This window comes from Pelophylax lessonae, assembly GCF_965119305.1.
Source record: "Pelophylax lessonae genome assembly, chromosome: 9".
NCBI classification, from domain to species: domain Eukaryota; kingdom Metazoa; phylum Chordata; class Amphibia; order Anura; family Ranidae; genus Pelophylax; species Pelophylax lessonae.
In genome coordinates this window covers 138,628,805-138,648,279 of record NC_138776.1, presented here as the reverse complement: position 1 = coordinate 138,648,279, position 19,475 = coordinate 138,628,805, and the positions used below count along the sequence as shown (strand labels likewise).

At 43.3% G+C, this 19,475-nt stretch overlaps 1 pseudogene across 1 annotated transcript; it reads right to left on the bottom strand.

Moving 5' to 3' along the window:
* Window positions 1-2,015: 2,015 nt before the first annotated feature.
* On the bottom strand, window positions 2,016-17,978 carry LOC309564277 (annotated as a pseudogene). The gene is made up of 3 exons: window positions 17,907-17,978; window positions 3,057-3,447; window positions 2,016-2,554 (listed from the first exon to the last, which is right to left on the bottom strand). The product of its transcript is annotated as an uncharacterized misc_RNA (transcript).
* Between the last annotated feature and the right edge of the window lie 1,497 nt (window positions 17,979-19,475).

Genomic DNA, 19,475 nt, shown 5'->3' with positions numbered 1-19,475 from the left:
GGGCCAGATGGCACCTGCGTAGCACCTGGCAACCGGGGCCACTGTGAGGGCCGTAGGAAGCCGTAGAAGGCCTGGTAGATAACTGCTTGGATGACCAGGCTGGGGGGCAACCCAAAAGGGGATGTGACAGGATGGCTGACATGTCCCGGAACATGGAACTTGATATGGGCAAGCATTTGCTACTGGCTATGGGCTGATATTTCTGGATGCCACGCAGCAAGGCTGTGACCGCATGGGTTTCCCAGGGGCTTTTAGGGGGAGGAAATGCTGGATGCCAGCTAGGTACAGTTTGTCAGGGTTGTGGGACAGACTCATGAGTGTGGCAGTAAGACATGAAGGCCAGGAAGTGATTGATGTGACCTGTGCTGGACTGGGGCATGTGGCTAGGAATTTCCCGTAGGCGTTCCAGGCGGTGCAGTAGGCCTTCAGCGTGTTGGGCGACAGTGACCAGTTTATGAGTAGCGTAGCATTGTGAAGGTGGCCTTTTAGCCCATCTTTAGCTGCGACCAAGGTGGGATAGGAAATGAGGTTGGGTCGGCTCCGGGTGTCTGTAAGAAATACAAGGGAAAATTGAGGCGGGACAGTGTGTCTGCTGCAAGATTGCACTTGCCAGGTATGTAAGTACAGTGCACATTGAAAATATAGTGAAGGGATATCTGCACCATCTGTATAGGAAGGACATGATGGCCAAGGACTTGGACCTGCCTTAGCCACAGCTGAGATTGTCAGCAAATTTGTAAGTGGAGAAGATCACGGTCTGGCCCGCCCAAGTGTGTCCCCAGACTTGAGCTGCCAGGACGATGGGGTGAAGCTCGAACAATGAGGACGTCTGGCTGAATCCAGAGACCAGGAGGATTTCCTGCGGCCATGGCCTGCAAACCAAATGGGTGCCAAAAATGGCAGTGAAGCATGTGGAGGCTGCTGCATCTGTTACTATATGAGGTGAGGAGGCTGAAGATGCTGTTGTGAACATGGATACACCGTTCTAGTTCTCAAGGAAGTTGTCCCACATGGCTAGATCTGCCTGGTCTAGCCTGATTGATCGGGGTCCTGTGCGTGGGAAAGGATGACCAGTAGGCGAGAAAAGAGGGATAATCCCCATAGCAAAGTTCAGCATGCCTAACTGCAGCTCTCACTTGGTGCAACTTCGTGAGGTTGTGAAGGAGTGAATGATTGCCCTAATCCGGGACAGCTTGTCAGGGGGTAGGCTGGCCTACACAGAGCAGGTGTCAAGGGTGATTCCTAGGAAGGGTATGGACTGCGTGGAGCCTTCCACTTTATGCTCTGCTATAGGCACATTGAGGTTGCCGAACACTACCCTTAATTTGTCTAAATCTGAGAGGGGCTCTTCGGGCAGTTTGATCAGCAGTAAGTCGTCCAGGTAATGGATGACTTTCTGGCCCGCGCCTGGTGAGTTAGGATACAGGTGAGGGACTGAGCAAACGTATCGAAGAGCCATGGATTGCTCTTTGAGCCGAAGCTCAGTTTGGTAGCGGAGTAATATGAATCTCTCCATATGATGCCATGCTGCTGCCACAAGGAAGGTTCAATGGGTAAGAGCTTAAAAGCATCTGAAATGTCCCCTTAGACAGCCATGCGCCCGTGCCTACGCTAATGATGGACTGTATAGGTAAGTCAACCGACGCATACTTGAGAGAGAACTCTTTGGAAAGAATCAGTGAGTTAAGACTGGGGATGTGGGAGGAATGAGGCGCAGACAAGTCGTACACCAAACTTAATTTATTTGAGAATTTTCCCTTGACAAGCCAAATAGGGCTAACCATGTCTCAAATGGCAACTCAGCGAAGGGGCTGATAATGAATCCCCAGTCCAGCTTGGCCTTTAACAGATTGTCAAAAGCCTGCTCATCAGTGGAGGCTGAGCGGGGGTTCCTGCACTTATGGGTAGTGTGGGGTAGGGAGATGAGCCCCATGTGGAATCTGGAGATAAACCTACACGGATGACAAGTGAGAGGAAAGGTAGATCTCCAGCCATTGTACGTTCACCCGGCTCAGTTAGGAGGAGAAGTTGGGACACTTGAGGGTGCATGTTCTCTTGGGATGAGCTCTATGACAGTTGACACAAACGTGGAGCAGTCGGCATTGGTTGAAGCTGAAAGTGCCATAGTTGAAGTTGTTGCAGATAAGTGTCTTGCCTAGTAACTAGACGGGCCATCCCAACTTGTCCACCTGAGGATGTTGCATAGGGGCAAGCATGCCTTGATCGGCACTAGGTAGAGGGGAAGGTCAAGGAACGTCTGGCATCCATGTTGGAGCACCAGTTTGCCGTGTGCATTGAGGACTGGCAAATGGCGTAAAGCGGGGAACACAGACCCGCAAAGTGCGGCAGAACAACTCAGTGTCCACGATGCTCCAATTCGTGCTGGCTTGGAACTGGGCGAGTTTGGCTGCGGCTTTGGCTGCAAACGAGCGGTGGTAGTCGTAAAACACAGAACCTCCATATTTGTAACCTAAGTCAGCCACGGCATGGAGGTACAAATCCATCTCTTCCCTCCTGCTGGGGTTGGCTGAGCACAACACATCCCTAAACATCGCTGTAAAGAGTGTGACCCCTTAATAGATCAACCAAGGTGAATCAGCGAGCACCTTAAAGATAGGAGAATCCACGGAGTGCAGATAGGATCAAAGACTTCCACCACATCACGTGACCCCCTCAGGTAATGCTCACTCATCAGAAATGTAACATCAGAAAGCCTTTCAATCTCCTCAGACTGAACCAGGTATGGGCAATTCCAAACTCCTTAGGCACCAATAAGGTGCTCGCTGATTCACCTTGGTTGATCTATTAAGGGGTCACACTCTTTACAGCGCTGCTTATGTGTTGGACTTTTCGCTTTATGGACTATCGAAGGGATTAACACGTTTTCTTTTTGTTGATATTTATTAAGCAGCAGCTATATGTCATATGTGTTCATATTGTAATTCTAATATATTGTTTGTGTATTGTGTTCTTTTCTCCTAAAGTGCGGGGTGATTGAGATAATATTTAAAACATTTTTTTTATCCCAGTCCCTTGGTTTACATCCCCAAACATGCCGAAGGCCAGCACAAACTCAGTGATTGACAGTTTGCGATTGAGCCTTGGCCTTGAGAACAACAGACACGTCCCCCCAGGCGTAGGACTTATTCCCAGCCAGTTCATGGTCCTAGATGAGCAGGGAGGCCAGGTTAACATTCTTTCCCCTCCAGGATGTCCTTCCTGATGCCAGCAGGGATGAGGTGTGCAGGAAAAATAGTAGAACTAGTGTTCGGCATTCCTGTGGGTGGTAGTGCTAAGATGGGCACTGCAACCGTGTCTAGGGGGGGTCACCGCTGGGCACACCCCTAGGACTCCTACTCTTGCCTGCACATCAGAGACTGCTGCGGACAGCGTGCCAATCATGGTGTGCAGCTGGGCGAGAGCTGTGAAGATGGACTGCAGGGATGCCTGCTGGGTGCAGCAGCCCGAATAATTCAGCTTTCCTATTCATGGCAGGGTGGGGAATGGCCCTACACCACAGCTCTGCCATGAGCTTGGGGATAGTCCATCCCCTGAGGGACTGAATGCTGCCTGGCTCTGAACCTGCGGTGGGTGACAGAGGAGCGGAGTCAAGGTCCTCAGCGCCGGACCGTGACATGACTCCAGCAATAATCAAAAAGGGGGGGGGGGGGGGTGTATGTTTAAGAAGAGTTTTGGAAAATAAGAACAGCGTAGGAGAGATTGAGTGCGTAAGAATAAGTATGAAGTAAGTGGGAGGAAGAACAGAAAAAGGAACGACAGGCATAGTGAAGAACACCATGCGTTCCAGCGAATGCTGAAGAATGAAATTTTAAAAAACTCGAAGAGTGCGGGGCAACCGAGGTTAGCCAGAGGTGACTGGTCAAATAACCAATAGCTCGGGTGCTGGGGAAAATGTGACAGTAACTAAGCACCAGATCAGCAGCCCAATTTGTGTATGTGAGGTATTGAGATGAATAAAGGGTGCTGCAGGTTGATGTAGGAGAGTATCTTGTGTACTACCCACCTGACTCGTGCCCTGATAGAATTGAGGTCCCGGTTATGGCCAATACTAATTTGGTGACCAGGAACCTGAAAAAGGTAACATGGAGGTCCAGGTTTAACCTGGCGTTAAGGAGAGCTCTAAGCCCGCCCCTCCCCCTAAAACGTGACAACCCCCCCCTTCAGGGGATTCAGATCAGATCATCGTAGAGTGTTAGGGTGCCACCCCTCTACCAAAACCAAACACATACCAACCACCCAGTCCCTCAGGCTAATCAGACAAGGCACCAGGTGGGTCGAATTACCACCTCAATTAGCCACAGAACCCGTGCAACAATACATGCTGATCTCCAAATGGATGAGGCAGCAACCCCATACACAGTGAATCCTATAACCAGTGAAGTCTGTTTAGTAATATCAGACCTCGGCCGACAGTGGCTCAGGGGTTTGGATCTAAGTACTAATCTTATGCTTGTGGATGGGATGAAAAGCAAGGCAGAGGGAACCTATGAGTCTACTACGAATGATGTCGGGACACGACCAACAACAACTCAGAGGCAGCTAAGTAGAAAAGGGATGTGTGATAGGAAACATAACGAATCGTAACATTGCGTATGAAACGAAAAAGGTTTGAATCCTATCTGCAACAGTGAGCAAAAACCGCCAGCAAAGACCACTAACTGAGAAGCCGCAACACACTTGTAATCGAATGCACAGACTCACGAACACAGAGTGAGCTGGGGAGAGTTGGCCTAGTGACGTGTAGTATCGTGCACTGGAACTGACAAGAAACACAGGTGAGTGGACTGCTTAAATACCCTCCTCCCATGAATTCAGGTCACCATACTGGCCTTCTAATATATATGGGATCTGTTTACTTGCCCAAGGATTTGCTTTTTTCTCCATCCAGTCTAGAGATTTACACTGCTCTGCCATACAGCACAGACCTGCCTGGCAGGACAGCTGCTTTTTCTCTGCTGCAATTAAAGTGATAATAAAGGCTGTTTTTTAAAAAAAAAAAATAACCAGCATGTCATACTTACCTGCAATGTGTAATGGTTTTGCACAGAGCTGCGCAGATCCTCTTCTTCTCAGGTCCCCTGCCTGCGCCCTTGGCCTAACCCTCCTGCTGAGTGCCCCCATAGGAGGCAGCTTGCTATGAGGGCACCCGAGCAGGCTTACTCCAGAAAACTTATCAGCATAGTTACAGGGTAACTCCACTTTTGTGTGAAAAAAAAATAGCAAATAAAAAAAAATTAATAATAAACACATATTGTAAATGAAGGTTATTAAAAATGACCTTTCCCTTTCAATCTGAAGCTGTAATTTTCTGTAAGATTTAATGCAATATGGCTCCCTGGAGGCATTCTGTACACAGATGGTGTACAGAACCCCCCCCCCCCCCTCACAGATATGTCATTTCCAGCTTGTGTGATTGGCTTAAAGATTTTCCCAGAAGTCTGTACTAAGATACAAGTCAGGTTTTGAACACCCACCTGCAACAAATATGTTGTTTTTGGGGAAATACAAAGGGAAATCATGTCTAAAGGGATGCACACCCTGAAATTTTCCTCACTAGAGTCCTGCAGGTGCAGCAGCTGATTGATAATTATAAAATCACTACCATACAGATTCCCTCAACACATGGACACAAAGAAACAGCTATTTCATCAGAATATTAAAAGGTAGGAATCTGCAACAAAGTTTGTTAAAATCCTTGCAATGTACATAGATCATCCAGAGGGGGATGATTTTTTCTCAACAAAATGAAGTTAGTCTTTTAACAAAGGCAATTTTACATAAAACTGAAGGCATATGAAAGACAATATGACTTCAATGTGACTAAACTACTCTTAAAATCACATTATTTTTATCCCTTACAAAAGTATTCCAGCACTAACTTTCTTCACAGCTCTAAGATGTCATGTGACCAGATAATATGGAGCGCTTCTAGGAAGCCAATGCAGGAAGATGTTAAAATGTTGTTTTTTTTTACAATAAACATGACCTTTTGCCTTCCTTTTACCATGCAATAAATCAGTTTGCATGGAACACTTTATTTAGCACCCAGAAAGCTGTGTGTACCATGAAATTGCTATTTTCTTATGTTTTCCCCCAAGCCAGAAGTTCCCAGTTCTCCCCCGTTCCTTGTACTGCTTCTCCTCCTCCCAGTCTAAGCTCTACCTCTCAATTAGCATTGTCAGCCAGCTTTGAATGCTCCTTCAGTTGGCTCTTGCTAGGCTACCTATCCGGTCTACTATATAGTTAGCCCAATGGCCAACTGAGGAAGCCTTTACTGCAAGTGACAACACTGCTGTCACTTGAGAGAGACAGTGGCAGTCTGCAACAAGGCATTTCTGTAGAAGGATATCCAGGTCAGACACTTTACAACACATTCACAAACAATGATTTGCTTAAGAAAACTTTACACAGGGAGGCGTGATGCTTAGCATACTAAAAAAAAGATTTTAGGTTTATCTACAGTTTGAAGCATAACTAAAGTCTCCATTTCAAAAGGTGTGAGCAGGCTGGCTCTTTGTTGCAAAATAAGAGACCTGCACTATTATTGCATTTATATAAAAAAATCTCCAGCCCTTCGTGAGGTCGCTATAGCCTACCTTTGATGTTGCCTAGTAGTACCACTTTCCACCACCGGAAACCTTTGGGCAGCCTATTAACACTGTGTAGGAAAAAAGTTGAGCATGGAGCCACATGGGGGGTTGAATATAGTGTAGTAGTAATTTGTAAAATATTTATACTACTATAAAATAGTAGTATTCTCACATAATAACAGTTAAAATCATCCAGATGCCAGATCAAACTGAACAGAAGATGGCAAAGCGCACTTACAAAGATGGCCACCAGCTAGGAAACCAGAAGTGGCAGCATGATTACAGTGCGTAGTTCCGAAGGTCCCCAGTGGTGGAAGTGGTACTTCCGGGCAACTTCCAAGGTGGAGCATGACGACCTCACATGAGGGGCTGGAAATTATGTAATACAAACTCGCTGTAGGCTGCTCTTCTTTGGCAGCCGTGGAGCTGGTGCGGCAGTGGTGTTGGTCACAAGTGGTGACGTGAAGCTATAAAGGTGGAAGTTATTGACACAAGTGGACACAATTGGAAACAGTGGACTTTATTATATTTTGTTTATTCTGTATTTTTTATTGTGTTGAGTTTTTATTTATTTTTTTTATTTTACACATGCCAGTTCTCCATTTAAACCTGACAAAGGTTCTGCCCCTTCTTGTTGTATCCAAAACTAGAAAAAAAAAATTGTTTTGGCTGGTGTTGGCCTTCAAATCCCTTAAGGCCCTTAGGAGATGTAACACATAACTGACAGACATTTTGTAAAGCACTGAGTATTATAAAAACGCCTTCATCATTTGTTGCATCAGGATACTGTTGATCTCATGAACTCTAGCAATAGCTGCATGGCATTTTCCAGGGTGGCTTTCTGGATGGTGACAGCAATGGACCATGCCTACATAATAAGTGTTTAAATGGCCACTTATAGTGTCCATTGGAAGCCCTTATAACAAGGTGCAGGGCTGCTGTTAGAAACCACGGGGCCCCATACAGCCTACCTGGCAGGCCCCCCCGAATGCATCAAGACATAATATTTTCACAAAAAATACACTAAAATCATTATTAGCGGACATAAACCTAACAATGAACCTGTGTGAATTAACCCTTTTTAATTGTGAAAGGGGGACACATGATGAGAGGGGGGATCAGAAGCATTCAGAACAGGGAGGGGGATCGTTGTCGGGGAAGCAATTACAGGAACGATGTCCTGTGTCTCTCCCTGCAGTAGCTGAAGGCTGGCAGGAGTGGGAGAAACTGGCTTTTAGCTGCTGCAGAGAGCCGCACAGGGCTTCCTTCTGTAATTGCCCCTCTGTCCGACCGCACCGATTCCATGTGCTGTTGGGGCCCCACTGTGTGCCCGGGCCCCCTACAGGTGGACTGGTGGTCTCCCCCTATCAGTGGCCCTGACAGGGTGGCAATGCAGGAGTACAATTAGGAGACAGCTAGAGAACATATTTTAGGTAAACATTTTGAAAATTAATTTTGAAACTCAATTACAAGTTCAAGCTTATATAAGATTTTAGTGATTGAGAACATAGGTGGTAAGCTTTTTGTGGATGAGTTCCTAGTACTATTTAAATGTCAGGGCCATAACAAGGGGGTCCCTCTCCGATGGATTTTTTTTATTAACAATACCACTGAGAGCTGCATGTTTTTTGACCAAACCACTTTACACTTTGCCATTGTTGTACATTGCGCTAACACATGCGCATCGATGTGTGTTATGTCTAATGCTTGTGGAAGTTAACCCTCTTATCGTTTTTTGCCAAGGAAGCTGCCATCTTGGCCTCTGTTTAATCTTCAGCTGCCATGATGCTGCACATGTGATCAGTTCTGACACCAGCCATGGGATGGTTTGGCAGTTTGGTTGACAGCACAAGCAAATGTGACAGTTAGCAATTCCAGAATACGGGAATGTAACTGTTTACTCAAACCGTTAAATCAATAGGTTTACTTCCACTAGTAAATAGGTTTACTTCCTATTTATTTCAAATAGGCTGCCAATGCACCAGAATAAACAAAAAATGTGTATGCATATTTTTTATTTACGTAATACACTACAACATGGTTGCATGTTAGCACACATTGGGATGCGTTTCCACACGTCTATTGGAGCTGTGTTGCCTTAGTGCAGTGATGGCGAACCTTGGCACCTCAGATGTTTTGGAACTACATTTCCCATGATGCTATTGCACTCTGCATTGTAGTTGAGCATCATGGGAAATGTAGTTCCAAAACATCTGGGGTACCAAGTTTCGCCATCATTGCCTTAGTGTGTGAGGGTGGCATTCAAAATAAATGGCACTGGGACATACTAACACAGAAAACGCACACACTTCTGCAACACAATAATGTGATTTGAGTTGATTTTTATATATTGAGTATCCAGAAATTTTATTTTATTTAACCATAGCTCTAAACACAGGTTTTACAAAATGATGTCTATGAAATGAGAACAGTTATTAACCACTTCCCGCCCGCCCTATAGGCAAATGATGGCGGGAAGGTGGTTACATTATCCTGACCGGACGTTGTATGACGGTGGCAGGATAATGCGCTCTGTGCGCCCCTCCCCCCGCGATCTGTGATGCGGCGTGTCACTCTGATACATCGCATCTCCGATCTCGGTAAAGAGCCTACTGACATAGGCTCTTTACCATGTGACCAGCTGTGTCCAATCACAGCTGGTCACATAGTGAAGTGCCCTTGATTGGCTCAGTTCGTGCCTGACAGGCAGGAGTAGAGGAGAGCTGATCTGCGGCTCTCCTGACAGGGGGGGGTCTGCACTGGTAATCAGAGAATTGATTACCAGTGCAGACCCTTGGGGGGGTGCCACTAGAACCACCAGGGATGCCCACATATGACCCCAGGGATGCCTACCATGGATGGCAATCAGGGCTCAGGGAGCCTGCCAGTGCCCTCCCCATCAGTGCTTCCCTCCAGTGCCCATCATTGTCATCTATCAGTGCCACTCAGCAGTGCCCATTATTGCCCACCAATGCCGCTTATTGCCCATCAGTGCCACCTATCAGTGCCCATCGGTGCTGCCTATCAAAGCCCACCAATGCCGCATATCAGTGCTGTCCATCAGTGCCACATATTAGTGCCACCCCATCAGTGCCACTGCATCAGTGCCTCCTCATTAGTGCCTGTCAGTGCGGCCTCATCAGTGCTCATCAGTGCAGAAAAAATGTATCTATTTACAAAATTTTATAACAAACAAAAAAAAACATTTTTTTTTTTTCAAACTTAGTTTTTTTTAAAATTTGTTTAGCAAAAAAGAAAAAACCTTGCGGTGATCAAATACCACCAAAAGAAAACTCTATTTGTAAAAATTACATAAAATTGGTTTAGGTACAGTGTTGCGTGACCGCGCAATTGTCATTCAAAATGCAACAGTGCTAAAAGCTATAAATTGGCCTGGGCGGGAAGGGGGAAAAGTGCCCGGTATCGAAGTGGTTAAAGTGAATGTCAAGCCCTTTTCTAGTTTTGAATAGAGTACAAAGGATTACAACTCCTCTGGGGTTTACACTACTATCTGGGGCTCAGTTTAAGAGATTTCTTTTCTCCTGTCCTGCTGGCTAAGTAATATAAGACAAGAAGTTAGGGTAAGGCCTCATTCACACTAGGCTCTTCTGAACACCTTTCTCCTGATATGAGAAAAGCAGCATTAAAATCACGGCTAAAGCCATGTTTCCAAACGCGTTAAGACGCATTCAGGCACGTCAAGCATTTGGGCATTCATTAATTTCATTGGCCAGGATATTAATTTATTCTGGCCATTGAAATGAACACCCAAGTGCATTTAGCCACATCAGGCATTTTTTCTGCCCAAAAGCTCCTCTCCTGGACGCAATTTTGGTACATTCAGATTTCTCCTGCTAAACATTCCTGCAGCTAAACACCTGCTCTCTATGTGTGCATGGATATATAAGCTAAAATAGAGGGGCATTTAGGGGCAGGAAAAAAAAAACGTCAAACGCTTTTAAAACCTAAATTTTGACAGCTGCAGTGTGCATAAGGTCTTAATCTGAAACAGCAACACAAATAGAAATAAAAATCTGATGTAGGTTCTAGCCTGTCCTTTCCACTAAAGAAAAACATTTTAATTTCTGTGTTGGTATGGAGATTACCCTTACTGTCTGTAGTACAGAAAGCAGGGTTACATTTCTCTAAGGTTGCCTTGGACAGTAGTAAAAAACAGACAGGGGTTCAAACCCTTCCCCACTCTACCCAAAACTAAGACATACACTTTAAAACTACAGCATTTTTCTTGAGTTAAAATATACCTACCTGTCAACATTGTAGAGACTTTTTTTCCAGCACAAGGCTATAGGAACACCAGTGAATTTCACTATAGAAACAAGCCTTTGTGTTCTGATCCACAATGAAGACGGTTATTAACATAAGCAGTCATAAAGGGAACAAATAAAAGCAAATCCAAAAAAGGAATTTGCAAAAAAGTCTGCCACTTGCTCAACTAATAAGATGCACAGATTCATCATGTGAACTGGCTAGCAGCTACTGATTTGGGCATCCCAGCTTAGATAAATGACATATGATGACAAGTTCTGTCATGCATTTCATTGCTGAGTTTACGAGGGTGCGCACACCATTTAAAGAACTGGTGTGAATTCAAGAGCAGGGACAAAAAAAAAAAGTCTGCAACCAAGGACACTAACTATTCCATGGATAGAAGGCATTGTTTATCCTAACTATGGCTGCCATTTTTAGATTCTGGTTACTATGGAAACTACTTATATGTAAGAATAATTGAGATCTGAAAAGATACATACTCATTGTTTGGGAGCATTTTCAGGCTTGTGTGGGATACAACAGTTTAGCTGAAGTTTAGAGAGCTGTTTTAAAGCAATACAACAACCCACATACTCCTCCCATCTACATAAGTAAACCTATATTCATATAGAATGGAAAAAATGTTTTACAACCCTAAATCAAAAAAAGTTGGGATGCTGTGTAAAATCTACATAAAACAGAATGCAATGTTTTGGAAATCTCATAAACTCATATTATTTACAAACATATCAAATGTTTATTCTAACAACAATTCCAGGACCAGGTGGCTTACACCCGAGAGTCCTTAAAGAACTTAGCCAGGTTATAACCAGACTGTTGTTCCTATTTTTTATTTTAATTGATGGCAACAACATGTTTCAAAAAAGATGTCTACTATGTAAATGTCAGGGAACTGAGGAGACCTGTTGCTGGAGTTTTCCCTAATATAAGATTCTAACTGCTCAACAGTCCTAAGTCGTCTTTGTTGTATTTTTCGTCTTAAGATATGCTAAATATTTTCAGTTGATGAAAGGTCTGGACTGCAGGCAGGCTAATTAAGCACCTGGACTCTTCTACTGTAAAACCATGCTGTTGTCATAGATGCAGTATGTGGTTTAGCAATGTCCAGCTGAAATATGCAAGGCCTTCCCTTAAAAAAACATTGGATGGGAGCATATGCTGCTCCAAAACATGGATATATCTTTCAGCATTGACAGTGCCTTTTCAGATTTGCAAACTGCCTAATCCAGATGTACTAATGCCCTCCTTTCCTTCATAGATGCAGGTTTTTTAAATGAGTGCTGGAAGATGTGTTATCGATGATTGCCAAAAAGAACGTCAAATTTCAATTCGACTGACCACAGAACAGTTTTCCACTTTGCAACAGACCATTTTAAACTAGCTGTGGACCAGAGAAGACAACAGAGTTTCTGGATCATGTTCAGATATGATTTCTTCTTTGCATGATAGAGCTTTAACTTGCATTTTTGGATGGGAGGACCACCAGTTTCATTGCCAGTAATTTTTGGAAGTATTCCTGAGCCCATGCAGTGAGGTCCATCACAGAATCATGCCTATTTTTAATGCAGTGCTGTCTGAGGACTCGAAGATCACGGCATCCAATATTGTATTTTGGCCTTGTCCCCTGCGCACAGAGATTTCTCCCAATTCTCTGAATCTTTTGATGATATTATGTACTGTAGATGATGATATATTTAAAGTCTTAGAAACTTTACATTAAGGAGCAATTTTCTGAAATTGTTTTTTGATCATTTTTAGACACTACTTTTTGCACAGATTAGGGAACCTCTGTTCATCTTTACTTGTGAGACACTCTGACTCTCTAAAGGCCCGTACACACGTACCGATCGTCGGCAGACAAGCGTCGGCCGACGAACGATCTGCCGATTGTACGCTTGTTAGTATGATGCCTCCGACAGCCGTCAGCGCACATTCTGCCGACAAGAATCTGTCATGCAAGCATTAAAATTTTTGTATGCCGACACCAGAGCGGCCGATTATTCGCCAGTCAGTACAGAATTCGGCCGACAGACCGCAGATTTGCAAGACTGGGCATGCTCAGAAAAGAAAAAACACAGGGAAAGTTAACCATTACATGACATCACTTCTGCAGTCGGCGGACAAAATTCTTGTGCTGTCTTTGCACTTTTCAACAGACACCGACAGCCCGGGGACAAAAGACAGCCGATCGTTCGCCGACGATCGGTACGTGTGTACGGGGCTTAAGATGCTCTTTTTACATGCAATTATGTTACTGACCTGTTGCCAATGAACCTAATTAGTTGCAAAATGTTCTTCCAGCTCTTCCTTGCTAGTGCCAATTACTTTGCCAGCTTTTTGTTGCCCTGTCAACTTTTTTGAGATGTGTTGCTGCCATTAATTTTAAAATTACTGTATTTTTTTCTTAAATGGTAAATTTACTCAGCTTAAATATTTGCAACCATTGCATTCTGTTGTTCTGTAGATTTTACACAGTGTACCAACTTTCTTGGAATTGGGGTTTATAAATGTATAACTCTAACGTTGGCTGCAATTTTTGCCTTAAAGTCATTTTAAATACAATTGTGTTTTAAATAGCAAACATGGTATACTTATCTGCTCTGTACAATGGTTTTGCACAGAGCAGCCCAAATCCTCCTTACCTGGGGTTTCCCACTGGTTTTTCTGGCTCCTCCCCCCTACAAGTGCCTCCAGCTGCTTGCTTTGGGGGCACTGGTGGATGCTCGTTTTATTGACACATAGCATGGATCGACTCTGCCCACCGGCCTCTCCTCATTGGCTGTGATTGGCAGCAGCAGGAGCCAATGGATTCCAATGCTGCCTTTATTGAACATCGCTAGATGGAAATTGGCTCAGGCAAGTATTTAGGGGGGTTTAGGGGGAGCTACATACAAAGGGGTTTTTTTTTTTATAAATTCAGTGTTTATTAGGAAAAGGAAACAGCAAGGCATACAGAATAGGCAAAAAAACAATGGTGACAGTCCAAATACAAAATCATATACAGAAAACAAACAACTTCAGGGAATACCAGTAATGTTTTTTTTTTTTTTTTTTTACCTTAATGCATAGAACAACATTATCTGAAATGCATTCTTATCAACTGTCCCGGATTTGCTGTCAGCTGTTTTGTGACAGCTGTGTCCCAGGCAGTGGAGTGCGTGGGGGAGGGCACAGCCATATTGGCGGTCCTTGAGGACCATACCTCCTTTTATACTGCATACCAATGATTGGTGTTTTATAGGACTTCTCTCTGTCAGTCCACTGCCTCTCTCATTTCAATTTCTCCCATATTCATTATTAGTGGGGCACCTCAGCCAATAACACCTACACATATATGTGCCCTCTACTGCACTGCAGCTACTGACTCTTCTCCTCCAAAGTTACTACCAGCCCCAGTGGCAGTGTGCAGTGAAAACAATACTGGGTGGGACTATTTTCTTGGGCATGTACCAAGAAGCTGCTTCATTGACAGAATGTGACTCTATCTATTTAAGGTGGCTGCTTGCTGGAAGCCCTGCCTGGGCTGCAGTGATTATCGGACTGAGGTCTGTCACTGTATTCCCATTCAGAGAACATTTTCTCAATGGCTGGGTGAGTTGAAGAGGCAGGGTGTTGCTATGACCTTCATCCCGTCCAATCAGAGAATGTCATGCATTTATTGAGAGAGGTGCCTGCTACTGTAATTTTTTGCTTCCATGGGGATTATTCAGGTAAACTACATGAATATTTACATTGAGCCAAGCTGGACATATGTAACTTTTCAAACAGCTTTAAAAAAAAAAAAAAAAATGCATGCAGCAACCAATATGCGACTTATGTTGCCTTGCTTGGTCAAGCAAGTATGATTTTACCTTTCAAGTTTTATTGCAGAGTTTTAGTCTCTTTGCAACATATTGTAAAACAAGCGCCTTATTGCAATATACCTGCTCTGTGGTTCTTTTCATTGTGAGTGGCACCCCAAAGCAGAAGGAAACACACCGCAGCACATCACAACCCTAATTTCTGGTCTATTGCAGTGCATTGGTGGCCCACTCATAAACTGTCCGCCTTCATGCAACACATGCAATGTAATAAACGATAAATCATCCTGTATAGACAATATTTTAAAATTAAATTGTATAGGTTAACAATTTGCCTCTTATTAAACATCATCTGTGAATGTCTCTGCCCCTAAGCTAAAGCACATTCTTCACCTACAATAGCTTGGTGGAAGCACAGCAAAAAAAAAAAAAAAAAAAAAAAAAAGGAGAAAAGGTGTCCCTTGAATTTTATTTAAATGTTGGCAATTCTGTACATGGTCCTTAAGTGGACATTTATACCTATTTAACATTCTCTGGAACATTGGCACAAATGACAATACATACAAGCTCTCAAAGTACTAAATTATATTAAAATGGGATTGTATTGCAACATATGCCAGGATTTTTCTTTAAATGATCTCCATGGTAAGCATCTCTATTGAACAAACATCCAAAAAGATAAAGCTTTGCCATGAAGCACCACGGGATTCTAACCTGTAATGAAGTGTGCCCTTTGCCTTGCTGGCTGCTACATACTGAAGAAGAAGACAAACCTTCTCCTCACTGCCATCAGTTTCTCCCTACAGTGCTGAAATTGCATGCTGAGCTTTACACTTTGCATTCTGTGTGGTTTGCACATGATGCAGCACAGCCAGCTAGACATGGGACACACTTCATTACAGGTAGGTCATGTCCTGGTGCTGCAAAGCAAAAAAAACTTTAACTAAATTAGCTTTAAAGTGGTTGTAAAGGTATCTATTTCTAAAAAAAATAACAAACATGTCTATTCTTACCTACTTTGTGCACACAGGGCTGTCCCGATCCTCCTATTCTTGGGTCCCCTGCCGGTGCTCCTGACTCCTCCTCTATTGCTGGAGCCCCCAATAGGAAACTGATTCTCATGGGGGCACCCATGCGGGCTCGCTCTCGAGCCCCGCTGCTGCATTCATTGACATAAACAGTGGAACTCTCGAATTTCACCCCCTGCTCCCTCATCACTGGAGTTGATTAAAAGGAGTGGATGCCAATGGCTCCTGTTGCTATCAATCTGTCTAATGAGGAGGGAGACAGTGTCGAGAATCGCTGCTCTCGTGCATGTCACTGGATTGGGTCAGGTAGAAATGGGGGGGCTGGGGGGATCCTGCAGTAGAGGAGGTTTTTTTACTTTAATGCATGAGGGTAAGAAACCTTGGGGTTTTAGAACCACTTTAAGGCTAAGCCCATACAAGAGGTCAGGGAAAATGGTCAGCTTTAATGTGACCCGGAAAAAAAAATGATATCAGTGATACCCTGTGAAATAAGCACTTAACCTGTCCAGCATGATAAAACCTCTCTCTCTTGATTCCTTTGATGCATAGAAAAGCGTGTCCTCCCACCCACCCATAGGGCATTGAAAAAAAAAAAAAAAAAAAAAAAAAAAGTAAAATAAGGGTTGGCAGGAGGAACCACAGTGGCCAGCAGGGGACATGCTATTTCACACACTCAAAATTATCAGAGTTTTAACACACAGGCTGTCGGACAGAAAAATATAAAGATACTTTCATGGGGTATTGGTGACGGAATTTTTATTTCACCCCCTGAAGGGTTGCTTTAATAATCATCCCCCCCCCCCAGCACATACTCATCACTTTTACTTCTCTTCCTTGCAGTTCTGTTTATTCACCTGGTGCTAAGAAAAAAAACCTGCTACTTTTTGGAATGGAGGCGGCGTATGGCTTACAGGCGATGGTGCTGGTGCCCAGCTTCTCAAATAAAAATAGACAAAGTTCTGTGTAACCTCTGGATTGCTCCTGTTGCAGCTTAAACAGGGCTGAGGACTCCTCTGGCCCCCATGTATACTTCAAGTGGTTTTAAAGGCTAAAGGTTTCTTTACGTAATTGCATTAAAGTTAAAAAAAAAAAAAACACCTTTTAGGTGCAGTTCCCCCTCAGCCCCCCTATATACTTACCTGAGCTGATCTCGAACCAGTGCTGTGCACAAGAGCAGCAGCGCTGCTCTCTCTCCCACTGCTGTCAATGAAATCAATTGACGAGGGACCGGGGCTAAGCCATACTATGTGTATCAATAGGCCCCATTGCACAGAGCAGGTATGTATAACATGTTTGTTATTTTAGGAAAAAAAACTGAACTGACCCTTTAATATCACTTTCACTTCCAGTGGCTGGGGAGAAGGCTTGATCAAAAAACTGAAGCCATGTTTACCAATCTTTCCTACTGCCAGCCAGTGGCATTTTAAAAGTGACGGGTAGAATTATGGGACCTACTGTGATTTTGATATAAGGGTCTATTGAAGGACAGGAGTTCTATCTTCACTGACTGCATACTTGTTCTGGCTCAAGGTGGGTAGTAAAGGCAGGACAACATTCTTGAAATCTTACACCTTTAAAAACCAATCAACACAGCAGCTACAAATACTTCTATTCTCACAGTTTTCATGTAAGGAGCCAGGAGTTTTTTTTTTCCAATAATAAAAAAGGTGTCAAAATGGGATATTATTATTATTTCAGGTACTTATATAGCGCTGTCAATTTACGCAGCGCTTTACATATACATTGTACATTCACATCAGTCCCTGCCCTCAAGGAGCTTACAATCTAAGGTCCCTAACTCACATTCATACATACATAGTAGGGCCAATTTTATACAGGATCCAATTAACCTACCAGCATGTCTTTGGAGTATATTCAACATGATACGGAGGGAAACGTGATGGAGAGACTTTGTGATACTGTTAATTGTACACAATTTCTTGTTCTGTGCATTGCCAACCTACTAACCCAGATGATTTTAAAAACAAAGCTGATCAATTTAAACATTCAGCTTAGCATAAAAATCAGATGAAAGAACATGCACCTTTTCTTATAATTTACTGAAACACATTCCAGGGCATGTTTTATTGACTCATCTTAACAGTTTTCAGGTGGTCAGTCAACTGTCCCTGGAATTTAACAAGGTATGCTTAAATATAGCCCAATAAAACATTTACTATCTTCTCCTCAATACCAGGTTTGGCTATTTCCTGTTGTAATGTTCCTGACTGCATCACTATTACCACCATTGTAAAGTGTTTGAACTGTGGATAATGCTAGTTGGTTTACTTCACAGAATGACACGACTTGCGGTCCACTCTTATTCTAGGTACAGTTCATTTGCCAGCTTGGATATATTGTTAAAAAATAATACATACGTGTATACAGTAGAGCAAGTGAATAAGGCAAGGGGGAATAAATTATTCTACTACTGGGTACCCAAATAAAATTTAAGAAATGACCATGACTTGTAATCTTGCAATGTATACATTTTGCATTACCAGTGGTTTAAAGCAGTAATTAACCCAAAAGCAAACATTAATATGCAACTTAACAATTCTTAAATGCAATGGCTACATTACTTTTCTTTTTTTAGGCGTTCTTTCATAATTTCATAGTAGATAAGGATGAATAAAGACAATAGTCCATCCAGTTCAACGTGTGTGTCAATGTCGGTAATCATTTCCCTAATCCCTGTATGTTTTGTTCACTAAGATGCACACCCAAGCGTCTTTAAAAATGATCAATACTCCCCTGCTGACACCACAGATTGTGGAAGAGTTCCACATCCTTATCGCCCTGACAGTGAAAAACTCCGTACGCAGTTTAAGGTTAAAGCTCTTCTCCTCCAAACTTATTGTGTGGTCCTGTAGCCCTCTTACATTCCCTGGGATTTAATAGTTTCCTACCTACGCTGGGATCACCATTAAGGTATTTGTATACCACTATCATACCTCCTCTCAAGTGTCTCTTCTCCAAGGAGAATACATTTAGCACTTGTAGTCATTCCTCGTAACTGAGGTCCTCCAGTCCGCTTAGTAATTTAGTTGCCCTTTTCTGGACTCTCTCCAGCACATCCTTCCTGAACACTGGTGATCAGAACTAAATTGAATACTCTAGACGTGGCCAAACCAAAGTTTTATAAAGTGGCAGGAATATCATTTTATCTCTGGAAAAAATTTCCCTTTTTATGCCAGCAATAGTCTGCTGGCTTTGCTTGCTGCAGCTTGACATTGCCTGCTATTGCTCAGTCTGTCTTCTACCAGGACCTCTAGATCTTTCTCCATCTTTGATTCCCCCATGCTGATTACTGCTAATGATACTGTTTTTTTCAGCAAACTCTTGGATATAGAGATTCAACTTTTATCATTTGGTGATCAAGCCAGTAAGTCTGTTGTTTTTCAAAAGAACAAGCTCTCCTCCAAATGTATCAGTTACAGAGTTGAGACAAAACATTTAACACTGACAGGGGCAATAACAATGATCTGTTTTTATTTTTATAAAATCTTTATCATAAAAGGAAATAATGTTTGCTGTTACTGCTTACAAAGTGTTAGCTGGAGTTTGGCTTCAATTTGTAAGTTTGTCTAAATCTGCTATTACATCTAACAGTTCCAGTCCCTAAAGACCGACAATGCTGCTGTTCAAAAGTGCCCGCTGTCCCCCTTTATCCAGAATGGGGGCACTGTAATACAGAAGGTGTGTTACTGGCCAGATCACCAGGTGATAACTGAGGGGGGGGGGGG